Raw genomic sequence first — 16,281 nt, 5'->3', positions numbered from 1 at the left:
AATTTTTTACCCATTTTGCAGAGCAGTTTATTCTGATTAAGCTCAAATCTGTTCATTACTCCATTTTTCATTTCATATTTGCTGTTTTGGGACCCAAATGGGAGTCCAGTTTTAAGTTTTTAAATGCTCAAGCTGAGGCCCAATTTTAGATATCCATTTTAAAGCCTATTTTAAGCCCAAATTTGAAGTCTATTTTTAAGAAGTTAGATTCATAGAAGGCGTCTTTTATTGTTGAGGACGGTCAACTCTTTGGAAAAAAGTCTCCAGAGTGTAGTCTACTAGATAGCGTGGTATAATACTTACAAGTATGTGGCATAAATGCCTTAGATTGGTAGTTTGAGTCTGCCCACACACAAGTGACTACATAATTAATATAACACACTATACCGATATCTCTCCCTTAAGTCTTACAAGTCGAATTTCCACCAGCCGAGATGCTTCTCCTCTATGAACCCATCAAGGCTCTTGGTAGATGAGGGAGACAAAACTTCGATATAGGAACAATACCTAACACAGTTGACGTTTTAGCAGATTACTCAACAGATGACATTTTGAAGACTTCTCTTGAAGAAGTCCTCCCCCTCAATAAAGCCCAAGTATAAACATTTAGGGTAAACTACACTGTTAGTCACTAAATTATGGGAAAGTTACAATTTGGTCACTGAACTATTCAAAAGTTTTTATTTAAGTCACTAGGCTATTAAAATTGATACTATATGGCTTTTTTTGTTCGAACTGTCTACATCAATCAAAAATTATCTTTTCCTTTCTCTTCTACAATTTAGTGTTTTCATGAAACCACTTTAAATGAATTTGCAAACCAAAATTGAAACAAATTTTTTCTGTGATCCCCAACACTGATCATCAAGTTGACTTGGATCTATGGTATGTTCTTTTACTCATCGATAGGTATTGATCCATCGTACCAATTGTGAAATCGTCACTTGGAGCTTACTGGTGGAACTTTAAAAAATAAGAAAAAACATAACAAACAAGTAACTTAAATAAAAACTTTTGAATAGTTCAATAACTTAAATGAAAACTTTTGAATAATTCAATGATCAAATTGTAACTTATTTTAACTAAGTGACCAAAACAAAAAAATTACCTATAATTTAATAACTAATGATATATTTTACCAAATATTTATTCATTATTTATTATATTACTATTAATTAACTTTTATTGAATAAATCCACCAATTAAATCAAGAAGCAAAAGTCTCACATATTCAATACAGGATATGATTTTGTAATAAAAAGTAAGCGACATGAAAAAGGAATTGTGACGAGTGAAGACAAGGGATGGTGCTTGGTGCATGCCTTTTTAGCCAATTGAATGATCATACGACATGAAATAACCTTGTACCTCACCATCAACCTTACTTTCCCACTACTCACAACCATCTTTCTCTAATCATTAAATAAACAAACAAATATTAGAGGTCAATTTTAGCCTCCTCTATTATTTCTCATTTTCCTTTTTCCTTGCAGAAAATTCTCACACAGATTTAGCCTCATGGTAAGTCTTTTCAACTATTAATATTTAATAATTTTGTTTCTATGATTTGACTTTGTATGTCGATTCCATAGAAATTCTAAATCATATACATATTAAAGGGTTTGTGAGCTATTTACAATATAATAGATCATTTGTTAAAATTTATAATATCATATAAACTCGTAAAACTTTTAATAAATTTGAAACACGTCTAACATGTGTCTAAGGTCGGCTTAGGGCTATTTTGAGGTGCTCAAAGATAAAATAAATTCAAAAAATTTTATTTTATCAAAGATAAAAGGGTCAAAATATAAAAATATCTTTAAAATAATATTTATTTCAAATAAAAAGATTCTTAAATATTATTTGTTGTTTGGTATAAACAATAGATTTTTAGTAGGGTAATTATTCTATCCAATATTAATAGAGTAAAAAATTCAATTGTTAACTCCGTCAAAATTTTCTAATAAGTTCACTAATATGATATTTTAAAATAAAAAAGATATTCATTTAATAGTTATGTATAACATTACACATTAGACTAAAATTCGTGCATATTTTGAGTTTTGTCCCTTTTATTAATAGTAACTAATTTTAAAATAAAAAATTGAGAAGGATTTTATCATTAATGATTTTACATCTCAAAATGCTCGTAGAACTCATTTTTTAATGATTTTTTTGTGTTTTTTGTAGTTCATGATATAGGAGTAGATTGAATGAAAAATATATATTTTTTAATTTTTTTTAGAAATATATATTATTCACTTAATGTCATAAAAAGTACTATTTTAATAAAATTACTAGTATATGATTTTATTTTATTGTATTATATTTTATAACTTTTTTAAAAAATTTTAATTTATTATTTTAATAAGGGCCTCAAAAATATCAAGAACGAGCCTGCGTTGTATCTTATTAATTTGTATTATGAAATTTATACATTTAATTAAGAAAGAGAGAGGAAGTGGAGTGTTATGTGATGGGTGGTGAAGTGAGGAGAAAAAGATAAAAGTCGGCTGCCTTTTATTTAAGAAAAAAAGGCATGGAATGCAATTTAATATTCCAATGGGTGGCCACCCACACCCACATGCTTAATGCTTTGAACACCTAGCTTGACTTGTATTAAAGTTGTATGCCCAAAGAAATGGAATTATTGAAGAAGTCTGCCTATTTCTAGATTCTTTTGTGTTTAGAATTAGCTATAATATAACTGCTCTTGCTTATTTTATCATTGTCCTTTATTAAGGGAAGTCACACCATTTTCCACTTCTTCCCTCTTTTTTTTTTTTAATATATTAGTCTTCATACTGCTGCTTTTCCATTACTGAACTGTGTTTTAGATATGATGCATTTTGGACCTTCATTTGTATATGACTTGAATTATTTGGAAGTTGAAAAGGACATCCAATTTGAATCATTTTAATTATCACACCATTATGTAATTAAAAAAAAATCTTCAACATCATCATTTGTATAATATCATTGAAGATTTTTATTTAAAAATTATTTTGATATTATATTATGCAAAATAATTTTTGATTTTTTATTAATTGAATTTTTATAATAATATGATTTTCCAATTAATAGAGTTGCTCGACGCAGAATTAGGATTGGACATTGAAATTGTTGAAGGAAAACAATTCAATAACTTAATTTCTTTTAGTCTTTTTTTTTCTTGTTATACAAATCTCTTAATGATGGGGTTATAATTTTCTATTTCGTTTTTAATGCATGTAACCCTGTTGGTACCTTAGTTCCATGTTTTGTCCTTATGTTATATCCCTTATTTGAATAGTTATTTGAACAAATCATTAGACAATAATCGAAACATGCCTTTCAAGATAGCCTAAGTGCATTATTTTTTTACTTTAATCCTTATGGAGTGTTACTTTGCCTGAAAATGATTCTCAAATAATCATGTTTTATTCACCTTTAACGGTTATTCACTTTCAACGATATTAATAAAATTTGAAAAGGAGTAAGGATCGAAAACCCCATATCAAATCCTCATCCTTTTACTTAATAGACCAAGTTAGTTGTTTTATTTAGATAGGAAGGAAGATATGAAATAATTATTAAAGATAATTTAAGAGATAAATTTAATTTTTAACTTAAGAGTTTTAAATTTATAAAAAAAAAATTGAAGAGCTCTTTGTTAACCTATATACTGTAACCCTATAAACATTATAAGTGAATTAATCCATAAAAATATAAAAAAAATTATATCTTTATAAATTTTTATATTTTTATATTTTAAATAATTATAAATAATTTTCTCCATTTTCACTCTCTTTCAAGCTCCACTTTCATTTCCACTTCTGCCTCTCTTTAATTTTTAATTTTTAATTATTGCATTCTTTTAACATAGAATAAGAACAAAGGGAGAATGCAAGTTGCAATCTTTTAGTACAGATTTATGAGATTTTTTTCTTAAATGTTTTTGCTTTTAATTAATTTCAGCACAAAGCCCCAAAATTCAATGAAAATATGGTTCGAAAAAAGTAACTATTTTAGCTAAACATTTTGTGGGTGTTTGGTATATACATTAATTATTTTTACTTAATTTTGATGTTTTATGTTCTTAGTTATTACTTAAATTTTTTTTATAATTTTTTGTAATTTTTTAAAATTATTTTTATGATTTTTAATATTTTTTCTTTTTAATAGTATTTATATTTTTAATACTTTTTATGATTTTTTTTTACATTTTAAAAATTTTAATCATTTTAAAGTGGTTTTACCAAGATGCTGTATGTGGCAGTTTTTGATTAGCTGGAAGAAGTGGTTGATTTTTTTCAAACTCTGTTAACACTTTAGGGGTGAAGTGTGTAATGAAAATAAACTTTACGTTCTAAATTGATGTGCAAATAAGTATGAAATTGAAAAAATCAATATACACTATTGAAGGCAATTTATGCATTACTTCTTAAAGCTTTATCTTGATAAGCATATAATATAATATGAGTTGTTTGTGAAATTGATTGCTGATATCCAATTTTAATTGTATAGTCATTCATTGAGTTATTTCATAACAACCACAGTATTTACTCTAAATTTGGTGGAGTTTCAACTATTTATGTTTTGGTTTCTAAATCACCATTTCTTTCAGGTTTGTTTTACTGTACAAGAAAATTAATCTTTTTGAGAATCTATGATTATCTTTCTTAACAATTTAGTTTCCAAACTTTTAACTTATGTTATTCTTTGAGAGTACAATATATTTTACCACTGTACTCAACTCTTATTATAATAACAATAATGTGTGCTTATTTATCAACAAATGGAGCATATGATAGAAGAAACATATTTAATTGAATCTAAATGTTTTTAATTTAAGATTAATTATATGAATCTGTTTTCAAAGTATAAAGTTGAAAACTATTTCTTGTCAATATTTAACAAGATTATGAAAAGGAAAATCTTCAAATTGTGGGCCATTTTACTCAAAAAACTTGTTTTTAAACATTAATAACAGAATTGGGTCGTATATTGGGTTATTTACAGGATTAGGCCGTTTTTCCCGAAAACGCTCTGACGTCAGCGCACTTTAGTGTCCACGTTAGCAAAACACTCCTCTAGGGAAGCGTTTTGCCTGTGTAATGGTTAAAATTTTGACCGTTGGCTTTCAACGGTCCAAAAAATATATATAAAAAGGCCCCCCAAATCATTTTTTCACACAAATCTCTCACAATTTCTATAATTCTCTTAAAATTCCTTTCCCTTCATTTATTTTTCACACAATTCTCTCATAATTCTCAACATTCTTTCAATATTCCCTTCAAAAATCTATCAAATTTCATTGAAATTTGCTCAAAATTCTATCAAACTTATTTGTTTATTTTTTTTGAATTTAATTTTTTTAAATTAAAAAAATCCAATCGTGTTAGCAATGGCCGGAGAATTAATCCGTCTCGATAATAAGTACATCTCCGTTGATCAAATGATAATGGTAAGTGATAATTTTAAATTTTCAATACTATTCGATATTTTATTAATTTATGCAAATTTAATTAAATTTGCAATACTATTTGATATTTTATTCATTTATATCATTATAATTAAAATTTCAATACTGCTTGATTTTTTTTCATTTATGATGTTTGTATTAATAATTTATGCAATTTTAATTAATTTTTGTTTTATAAAATTTTAAAATAGTTTGTGGATCAGGTGTTGCAATGCTACATCCGTAATATGTTTGGTCCTCCATCGCTGTTGATCGAGAATTACTTGCGGGAATCGGGATTTTGGTACGTGGCCAGGATAGGCCAGGTGTGCAAGTTGGACCCGAGTGTACTATCACTTTAGAATACTTGCATTTGCAATTAGGATTGCCGGTGGATGGGTATGCAGTCACCGAGTCCACATCATCTACTGATTAGGGAGCCGTATGCTACAAGCATTTGTGTGCTATACCGGATAATATTAACGGAGGTCGGATCGAGATGGGCTGGTTACGAGAAACATTCCCGGAGCCGGATAATGATTCGACTGAACTCGAAAGAATACGATATGCTCGGGTATACATTCTTAAGATGATTGGAGGTTATCTGATGCTGGACTTGTCAAGAAACCTCGTACATCTCAGATGGATGCTGAAACTCTAGATTTTAGAGCAGCCAGCGAATTGAGTTGGGGGTCTGCCGTGTTGGCAACATTGTACAAGGAAATGTGCGGCGTGATGAGACCGAACAAAGCCAAAATAGGAGGTTGCCTATCACTACTGCAATCATTAGCACGGTTTCGCTTTCCATTTTTACGTCCTCGAGTAGACCACCCATATATATTTTCATTCATAACGAGGTAAATTTTATATTAGATTTTACAATTATTACGTAGATTTAGAATATAATTATATGCAAAAATTTAATTTAATTATGTGGAACCATTCATTGAGTTATGTCGGAATACCTACCTCTCTCAAAGATATACGACTTCTATTAGACCAACGGAAGCACAAGTAAGTATTAAATAAAATATATATACATAATAAAATAGTTGTTTCGTATTTAGTATTTAGTATTTAGTATTTAGTCTTATGTATTATGTATTATGTATTATGTATTATGTATTACGTATTATGTATTATGTATTATGTATTATGTATTATGTATTATGTATTATGTATATAAGTAATATTTTTATCATTTTCATATAGTTTCAATGGACACCACACGAGGATCCGACAATTCGGGCAGTAATTCCAGATAAATTCCTTCAAATCTAAACGTTTGGTATGTGAAGGTCCCATTGGTGAACTATGCTACCGTGGAGATGCACTAGTCAGATAGAGTATTGCGGCAATTTAGATTTCGAAAACCAATTTCCGTGGCACTCGAGGTGTTTGATGATGAGTACAAAGTCGACTTATGGCAACTGCATATAGATTGGTTGGGATTCTGGTCACACTATATCGAAATGTAGGAAAATCAGTATGATTATATACCTACTCGGGAACCAATCATCGTTTCAGTGTTAGCGTACGTACCCGAATACATGCCATGGCTTAGGATCCATGGCAAGCCATATTTATTATCAGAATAGAAGAGGCAACGACAAATTCGTGCCCAAAGGGAACGAATGGGCCCTTTAAATCTAAAAAGAATGGACGACGACACAGACCCATCAACAGCACCCACACAATCACCAGGCCCAACAGTTCAACCGATGACACATTCGTCACAGCCTTTTCAAATTATGCTAGATGCGTATCCTAGCCTTTATATGTATTTTAACCCTTATATGTTTCCCTTTTCTAGTCTTATGATAGGTTGGAATCTATGTCCCGATTCATATCCGTTCCTAATTACTCCGAGTCAACCACCAATCTATAGGCCTCTGTCGCATGAGGGATCACACGAGGCGGCATCGGGGAGCTCTTCTTTCTACCAATCCCCATCACCTTACGGGATTCAAACACCTCCGCCATGGGTGATGCAAACACCGCCGCAATCATTATTTTATCAAAGTGGGTCACCCTTTCAACACCCACAACCAGATCCTCTACCGGAAGAACCAGAACCCCCACTAGAAGTTGATCCAAGGAGGAATCCAGCACAGACCCGTCGATGACCCCCATGTAGTACTGATTCCGACCGCCACGGACATTAATTTTTTTAATATATTTTTACAAACTTTTTTATATTGTTTCATTTAATAAAATAAAAGTTCTTTTGAATAAGACAATTGTAATACAACATAGTTTCATTTAATAAAATATAAATAATACAACATAGTTTTTTACGACAATTATCAATTATTTCGTTTTGGATATGATCTACTTGTATGGCCTGGGTTCCTACACCATTTGAACAACTTCTTTTGATTGGTTGTTTCTCGAATATCCATATTGGTACGTATTTTAGTCGAGCAAGGTTGACCTTTTAGTTTACGACGTAATTTTTTATCCGGTAACAGCTTAAACGGAGCAAGCAATATAGGCGGCCACTTACGTTCATCTGGGACAGGTGGGAATACTTGTCTCCATACGTTGTACATGGTTTCTAGTTTGTACACTTCGTCGACGTATCTCATGGGATCTAGAGGGAGATTCTGACAAGTTCTAATTACATGAGCTCATGGATAACGAAGTACGTCAAACCTCCCACAGTCGTAAGTCCTATTTCTCAAGTGTACACGATATTGCCCGCCAATAATACATTCGTGCGGTCTGTCAAACTCCGTCACATGAAACCATAGGTTGTCTCGATCGTGACAGACTGTATACATGGTGTTCGTCCGCGCCTTCACATTGTTAATTTCTTGCAATACCTTTACGCACCATACATGGCCTCCTTGCATTTGGCCTTTATAACTCGCTGTTTGCTTCAAAAATAGTGCCGCTAAATAAAAATATGTCTCTCGAACAACCGATGTTATCAGTAAATGACGTGTTCTTTTTAGAACAGAATTTATGCATTTAGCCAGGTTTGAGGTCATATGACCATATCATAGGCCGCCGTCGTATCCTTGTGTCCATTGTTCAAAAGATATGTTACAGTGGTAGTCTGCGCCTTCTTCGTTAACTGAACGGAAAAACACCAACATCTCATGAAAACGGTCCTTACTTATTTAATACCTTACCAATATAAGTTGATAGCGAAAATTACATATCACTTTTCCATTTAAAATAAATTTAATATTACAAATGAAATTATATTAATAGATATTAAATACGCATGTTGGTCACTTGTCGTTCTTCACTTGTAAATCGAAATTGCTCGTAGTAGTTGGACGCAACGTGCCTTAGGCAATACCGATGGTGTGTGCGATGCCACAGGTTTCCCTGTCGCTCAATTGCGGCTAGTATTCCAGTGCCCCGATCCGATATGGCGCAGATATTAGGTTAGGGGCAGACATGCCTCCTTAACCTAGAAAGAAAGAAATCCCAGTCATCAGCTGAATCCTCCCGTGTTATTGCAAATGCAATTGGAAGGATTTTCCCACTGCCATCTTGTGTCACAGCTAGCGATAGTCGATGGGTATATCTGCCGTACATAATGGTACTGTCAATTTGTACCAATGGTTTGCAATATAGAAATACGTCTCGGCATTGCTTAAAGCTCTAAAACAGACGCTTAAATACTTGGCATCCATGGAGCAATCGGTCGTTGTAGTACACAGGTTTTGTTTCAAGGTTTGTTACGCAACCTGGGACATATCTCTCCAGCACCTAACACCACTACCACACTTTATTATATGAAGTGTCCCACCCACCATGCATCTTTTTCAACGCCTTCTGCTTAGCTATCCAAGTATTGCGGTAAGAGGGCGTGTCCCGCAATTGGCTACGAATATTGGCAATTAAGACCGGTACTGAAGTTCTGGGATCTGCCTTCACCGTCGATAGTATTAAAGTAGCTAACATATTTGAATACATCTTGGGATGATCTTCCGAAACACCTGTAAACGAAGTACGTTAAAAAATGCAACAGTACGTTATAACAGTACTACTAAAAAACTCTAAACAGTTAGTGATACTGTACCAGCAACATATGTATGTAGACCTTTATACTTTTTTATCTCCCAGAAGCTTGTCTTTTTCCTCAACGAGGCCATGATTTTCCATGAATATGTACCGTCTTACACTACACACTTGGCCTCAAACTTATCCGATTTAGATTTAACCACTTTGTAGTTAACCCCGTTTAATGATGCTATGTTATTTTAATGCACCAAGAAAACTATCTTTATTGGAAAAATCCTTACCAACTTCTAATTCACCCGAATCTAATGAAGAACTTGTACGGTTACGCCTTCTATATGGTAGATCTGAAAACTCCAATGCATTATCTTGAGTTAGATCGACATTATACATGTGGGCTGGAGGCGAGTACGTCCTAAATCGCGGATCTTCTTCATCATCATCTAAACCCCCTTCAACATCTTTAGGTATGGTTGGAACAGACTCTGGTTCAGAAAATAATGCAGCTTCTGCACCATCGGGGCCGGCCTCTCAAGGTGGATCTGCATCGTACTCATCATCTGACCCATCATCATATGTAGCGTACAAGGTCCCATTGCCGGTGAACATCGTAGGGAGTACATCATCTCTCCTTATGAACGTTTCACAACGTCTCCAATCAGATGTGGATTGCCAACCACTAGAAGTTGATGTCATTCCCCAGTATGTATTTCTAGTATCAAACATCGACCCACTGAGGTGCATGTCCCATCCACTAACGGAGTGTCGTACAGGGGTTGGGTATTACATACTGTTACTAAACACGGGCGTTTCACATGTCCCGTCTACTCAGAATTATTTTTCTACGAACTACTGTAGCAAAAGAGCGTCCACATGGGAGCTTTTTTCAGAAATTTTACTGACAGTGCATCCCGCTTGAAGCGTTTTCGACACTATTTGTTCAGAAACGTCTACTCAAAATTATTCTTGGAGAAACCCTAAACTCTAAGACAATAAAATTTTATATTACTTGTATGTTTTTTCTAATACCCTAAACACAAATTTATTTTAAAAAATTAAACCCTAATTTAATTAATTAACCCTAATACCCTAAACTCTAATTTAGTATTTAGTATTTAAAATTAATAGTTAATTTAATGAATTTAAAATTAATAGTTAATTTAATGAATTAACCCTAAAACCCTAAACCTTAATTTAATTATTTTTTTGAAACCTTAAACTTAGCATAGCATCAGTATGTATATATGCTGCAATCATGTTATCTTTGAGAATTTCATTTTTGTATATGTATATTGGAAATTAATAATTAAAAAAAATCAGAAATGAGTTTATTACAAAGTAAAAGAAACTTAGCCGATGGATCAAAAATAAAATGATCTAAGCCATTAATAAGGGAAAAAAACCTAAACGCTGAAGTAATCAAATTGCCAAGTTATTGTTTACATGTTAAGAGTTATTTAAGGGTTTTTTACTAAAATATTATAAGAAATAAAATATTAAAATAGTATGTTTAAACGATTATGTATCAATTAATCTTAAATTTAATCAATTAACCCTAATACCCCTAAACTCTAATTTAGTATTTAGTATTTAGAATTAATAGTTAATTTAAACCCCAATTCAATTATTTTTTCTAAAACCCTTAAATTTTAAACCCTAAAAACCATAATCTTAAAAAGCCATAACCTTAAAATTAATTAAACCTTAAAAAACTCTAACCTTAAAAAACACGGGTAAAACGCTTCCCTGTAAGAGTGTTTTGTCCACGTCAGCAAAACGCGCCCTCAAAGAAGCGTTTTCTGCTGACGTGGACAAAATGCTCCCTCAAGAAAGTGTTTTGCTGACACGTACTCTGAAAACGCAGTGACGTGAATACGTTTTTATGAAAAACGGCCTAATCGGATAAATAACTCAAAAAACAGTCCGTTTCCATAATTAAATTTAGAAAAGGGTCTTTTTAAGTAAAATGACTGAAATTGTGACTCATTTTCACAAGAAAAAGAGAGAAAAATCCAAGTGAGAAATAAAAGCCTCCTTTTTGACCAATTGTTCCCTCGTACAGACCATCATCCAATCATTTTCTTTTAAGAAAATCCCATTATGGATATGGATCATTGATCCGCTCCCACCTCTACCATTTTTTTCTTTTTTTCTTTTTTACACTGCAATCAAATTAGAGATACAAAAACACATTTCAAGCCCTGGTTGCCAGCTGCATTATAGTTTTAAGTTTGCAGCCTTTGTGCCATTTTTGACTTTTCCATTCCGACAGTTGGACCAACGTTGATTTAATGCTAAGTCATTCTTCATGGAAATTAAAATAAAATATTTAAAGAAATTTAGATAAAAATATTAAACATGATGAATATTTAAAGTTCATATTTAATTCGATTTATTTTCTAATTACATCGTTTATTTTCTTTTGTATATTATTTAATTCAATTTAATATCTAATACTTATATTTAAGTACTCTATTGAGTTAATAAAATTACAAAAATAATTTTTCTCTAAAATTATAATTAGTATTAGTATTCTGCCTTTTATATACTTTTACACCAACTTTAAACAAGTAAATTTCAAATCTAAAGTTTGAACACGTGTTCAATTATATTAAAAATACTAATTTTTTATTATACCACCTATATTTCTTATTAAATAAAATATTTTTTTCATCTATAGTGTGACAAAAATTAGTATAACTTATGTAGCATAAATAATAAATTTATAATAATATATAATACTTTGATATAAATATTAAAATATATATTAATTTTATTAAAATTTAAAATTCGATTAAATTTTAAAATCAAACATAACTCAACTTGAATTAATGTAATCCAATCGCAATTCATTAACACATCAAATTAAAATGGGATTCTTTTCATTTGCAAACTTATTTTCTAAAAAAAAAATATTTTAACAGTGTGTACCCAAAATTTGAATATTTTATTATTTTGAAAAATGATTATATGTTGTAAATTAATATTCCAAATAATGATGCCACCCAATTTTTTTGCATAATATTCCAATAAGAGGCCTTAATCTTAATTAGATAAAATCCTAATTCTTCTAGAAGTTTCAAATATTTAGATTTAAGAAAAAAAATATTAATTTCGTATTTTTTTTAAAGCTTAGTTTTGTCAAATTTGTTTAAATAGAAGTGAGATTCCTTTTGTTTCTAGATTATTCATCTTTATCTTTTATATCTTTTTGTTTCAATTTTTTTAACTTTTTTCTTTCAACTTCCAAATTTTATTTGCACAATGACTTTTAAAAATTAACTTTAAATAAATAAAAAAACTATTTCTTCATTAGCTAAATTTAGAGATGATAAAATGAGCTTGAGATCGAAAATCCAATAAAAGATGTCTTAGTTCGAATTCATTCTTATCTTGATATAAAAATCAAAAAGCTCGAATCTCTTATTTCAATTATTGATAAAACGATAAAATAAAAAATTACATTATTCTTAGATTTAATAGGGTTTAAGCTTTTAACCATCAAGATAAATATTCTTTTTAATATTAAAAGTTAAAATCAAAATATATAATTTATATTATCAAATTTAATTTTGATTTAAAATTTAAGTAATATATATTTATTAAATGATTATTATATTTTATGAAAATAATTATATGAGTTGAAATTATAATACCTTTAATAGTAAAAGTTGAATTCAACTTATATTTTTCTCATAAGAATAAAAAATTTTCATTATACAAATATATAAAAAGCTCGTTTCATTTTCTACAAGTTTTTTATTTCATATTCATAATAAATAATAATATTTTTGTTTGAAAATCAAGTTTATCTAATTTGTTACTTTAAATATTAATTTAATTAACTTCTGTAACGATTCGGATTTTAGTAGTATCGAAAAATACAGTTTCAAGAACTTGGTTCAGTAAACTAAGTCCGTAAATATAAAATAAGAATATTTACAAAGTTAGTGTATAGATGAATTGAAATTTGGATAAGTATTTTAGTTGAAATTGTGATTAATTAAGGCTCAAAGACTAAATTGTAAAGTCCAATTGCTATAGATTTTTAATAAGGAAATGGCTTGGGTGTAACACCCCAAACTCGGCCTAGACATTATGACCGAATCTGGAGGAGTTACATTAGTTTATCTAAAAACCCAGAATTTAAAATCTAACTTTAAAAATCATGTGATTCAAAAATATTACTTTTGGCAATACTCTCACATGTTATTTAGAAAAATATACGCGCAAAACTTATTTATTTTACAGAAAAACACTTATTTGACACTTAATTTTGCAACAAAAATTTCGGAGTTGATAAGTTGTAACCCGTGTTTTCAATAAGTGAAAATGTATAATTTTGCCTATTGAGCATATTCAAAAACTTTCGTTATTAACCTTTGTAAAACTCATTTCAAATTTGCAACGAAAAAACCTTAACTCATTTAATTTTGAAAATCAAACATTTATTTAAATTGGCAGCAATCGTGCAGAAACTTAAATTAAATAACAAAATCCAAAATTAAACTCGAAAATTTATCCAAAGTTGCAAAAGTCAGAAAAAATTCAATTATTAACAAATCAAACCATCTTATACGAGAAAACCAGTCCAAGTTTCCAAGCGTTGACTACTCCTAATTCTGTCGATTACTTAAAAAGTCAGTATAATTGAATGAACTTAAAAGCCCAATGTGTAACTTAACCCAAACAAATAGAACAAACTTAAATACAGTAACAGTTACAGAAACAAATGCAATTTAGATACAAATACAATATCAGTTTCAAATACGGATGCAATTTCATATACAGAATCGGGTGCAAATACAGTTACAGATACAAATATCGACACAGAAACAAATCCTACCCCTATCCGCTACACACCATCTTCGTCCTACCAATCACACCAAATGTGGTAACAAGTACCCATCCAACCCTCCACACCTATAAGTGATCGTATGTCACATTTCAGAATAGCGCAATCAAGCTATCAAAAATAATGCAGTAATCTGCCAAAATAAAATACTTTGGACAAGCCACCAAATCATTTATGTGGTTATATCACAAATTAAGTCATCCCAGGTTGCCCGGCAATGATGACTTGCCATCCCCAGTTGCCCGACAATAATGGCTCACTAATATTAGTATGCAGTTAAATTGCCACTTCCTCTATCACATCAATATCCCACCCCAATGCACATATCAAAACATATTACATACTCAGATGCACATAAATAAATCATGCTTAAATAGAATCTCAAATTACAGATCAGAAGCAAAAGTTATGCCACAAACATACTCTCGAATGTTATACATAGGATACCAGTATCTAATATCATGCTTTCAAAAACCACATTAACAGAGGCAAAATATTAAATTTCGTATTCATAATACACACATAACATATTTTAGAACCTACAAAATGAATAATTTTGAATCCCATTTCAAATATGGCCCTAACAAAATTTTACAGAAAATAGGTCCACGTGGCTTGACACACGACCTAACACACGCTCGTGTGACGTCGCTAATAAGCTTTCCGGTATCACGTCGTTCATTATTTTTCGAGGTTTTTGTTACACACTTGATCACTTTTCGGGGTTCACATTAAAAAAAAATTAAAATGTTTTCCATAAATTTTTTACATTAAACGAATTCTTAATTTTAACTTGAAAACTTAAACTCAAAAAGATTCAAATAATATTTTTTATTTTATACAATTTTTAAACTACTCATAAATTTCTAATTCTCAATTAAATTAAAAAATATGATGTATTTAACTATGTTTGAACTCGTTGTTGCGACAAAAACAATTATAACTAGCATAATATTTTTTAAATATATATATATATATATTATAAATCACAAATAATAAATGTTTGATCAACAAAAATTGGAATCAACTTAATATAAAATTTTTATCAAACACCTCTTTCACACTGGTTCAAAACCATATGACCTCCGTCTCTCACTCCTAATATTGTATATAATATATTAAACTTAATACAAAGCACAATGCATATAAAGTTGAAATATATTTGGAACTATACTAAAATAAGTCTAAATATGATTGACACATGATGTTATTTAAACCTAAAATAATTCAAAAACAATGGTACACAAGAATGAATTTAAAATTTATTTTGAGCAGAATCAAATTATATATTTTTATAATAATAAAAATAAAATATTATCATTTTAATAATATATATTTTTATAAATTTTAAAAGATACAGCAAAATTTAATCTGAAATCATAAAAATGTGAGACAAAAGTAATTTTTGTTGATTGTTTTTGGTGTGGCGGTGGGTGTTAAAGTATAAAATATTTTATTAGCAAAAAGAAGTTTAATATATTTAAAATACAAACCCACAGAAATTTCAAAAAAAGGGGAATAGAATTACCACGTGTGGGGTTGATTTTAAAAGAGCCAAAATCCAAAACCCAAGTCAACTTGGGATTCCTGAAGACCGCTTCCAAATCTAATCCCTCTTCACCTTTCAGGCCGCCCTTCTTTTCTCACTTTTACCCCTCGTTCAATTCTTATCTCCTATTTTAACCATACCAAATTCGGTGAACTATTCCTTTTTAGAGTTTTGTTGATATATAATAACCATTCAGACTTATTTTGATACAAGTACAACACTTACACCATGACGTCAACTGAAAACCTAAAATACTGCATAATATTAATCAATTAATGTATTTATATCATTATCAAAATAATCCAACCAATTTTCTTTTAATTTTTACTTTAAAAAAAAAGGTTTGGATTTCTGTTTTACTACCCTCTAACTTTAGTAAAATTATTTATTTTCATTATTATGAAAAAAAAAGAAAAAGAAAGGAGTTTTTATCAACCATAAATACCAGTCCCA

Source organism: Gossypium hirsutum, chromosome A13 (assembly GCF_007990345.1).
Source record: "Gossypium hirsutum isolate 1008001.06 chromosome A13, Gossypium_hirsutum_v2.1, whole genome shotgun sequence".
NCBI classification, from domain to species: Eukaryota; Viridiplantae; Streptophyta; class Magnoliopsida; order Malvales; family Malvaceae; genus Gossypium; species Gossypium hirsutum.
Note: the sequence above shows the minus strand (reverse complement) of the source record.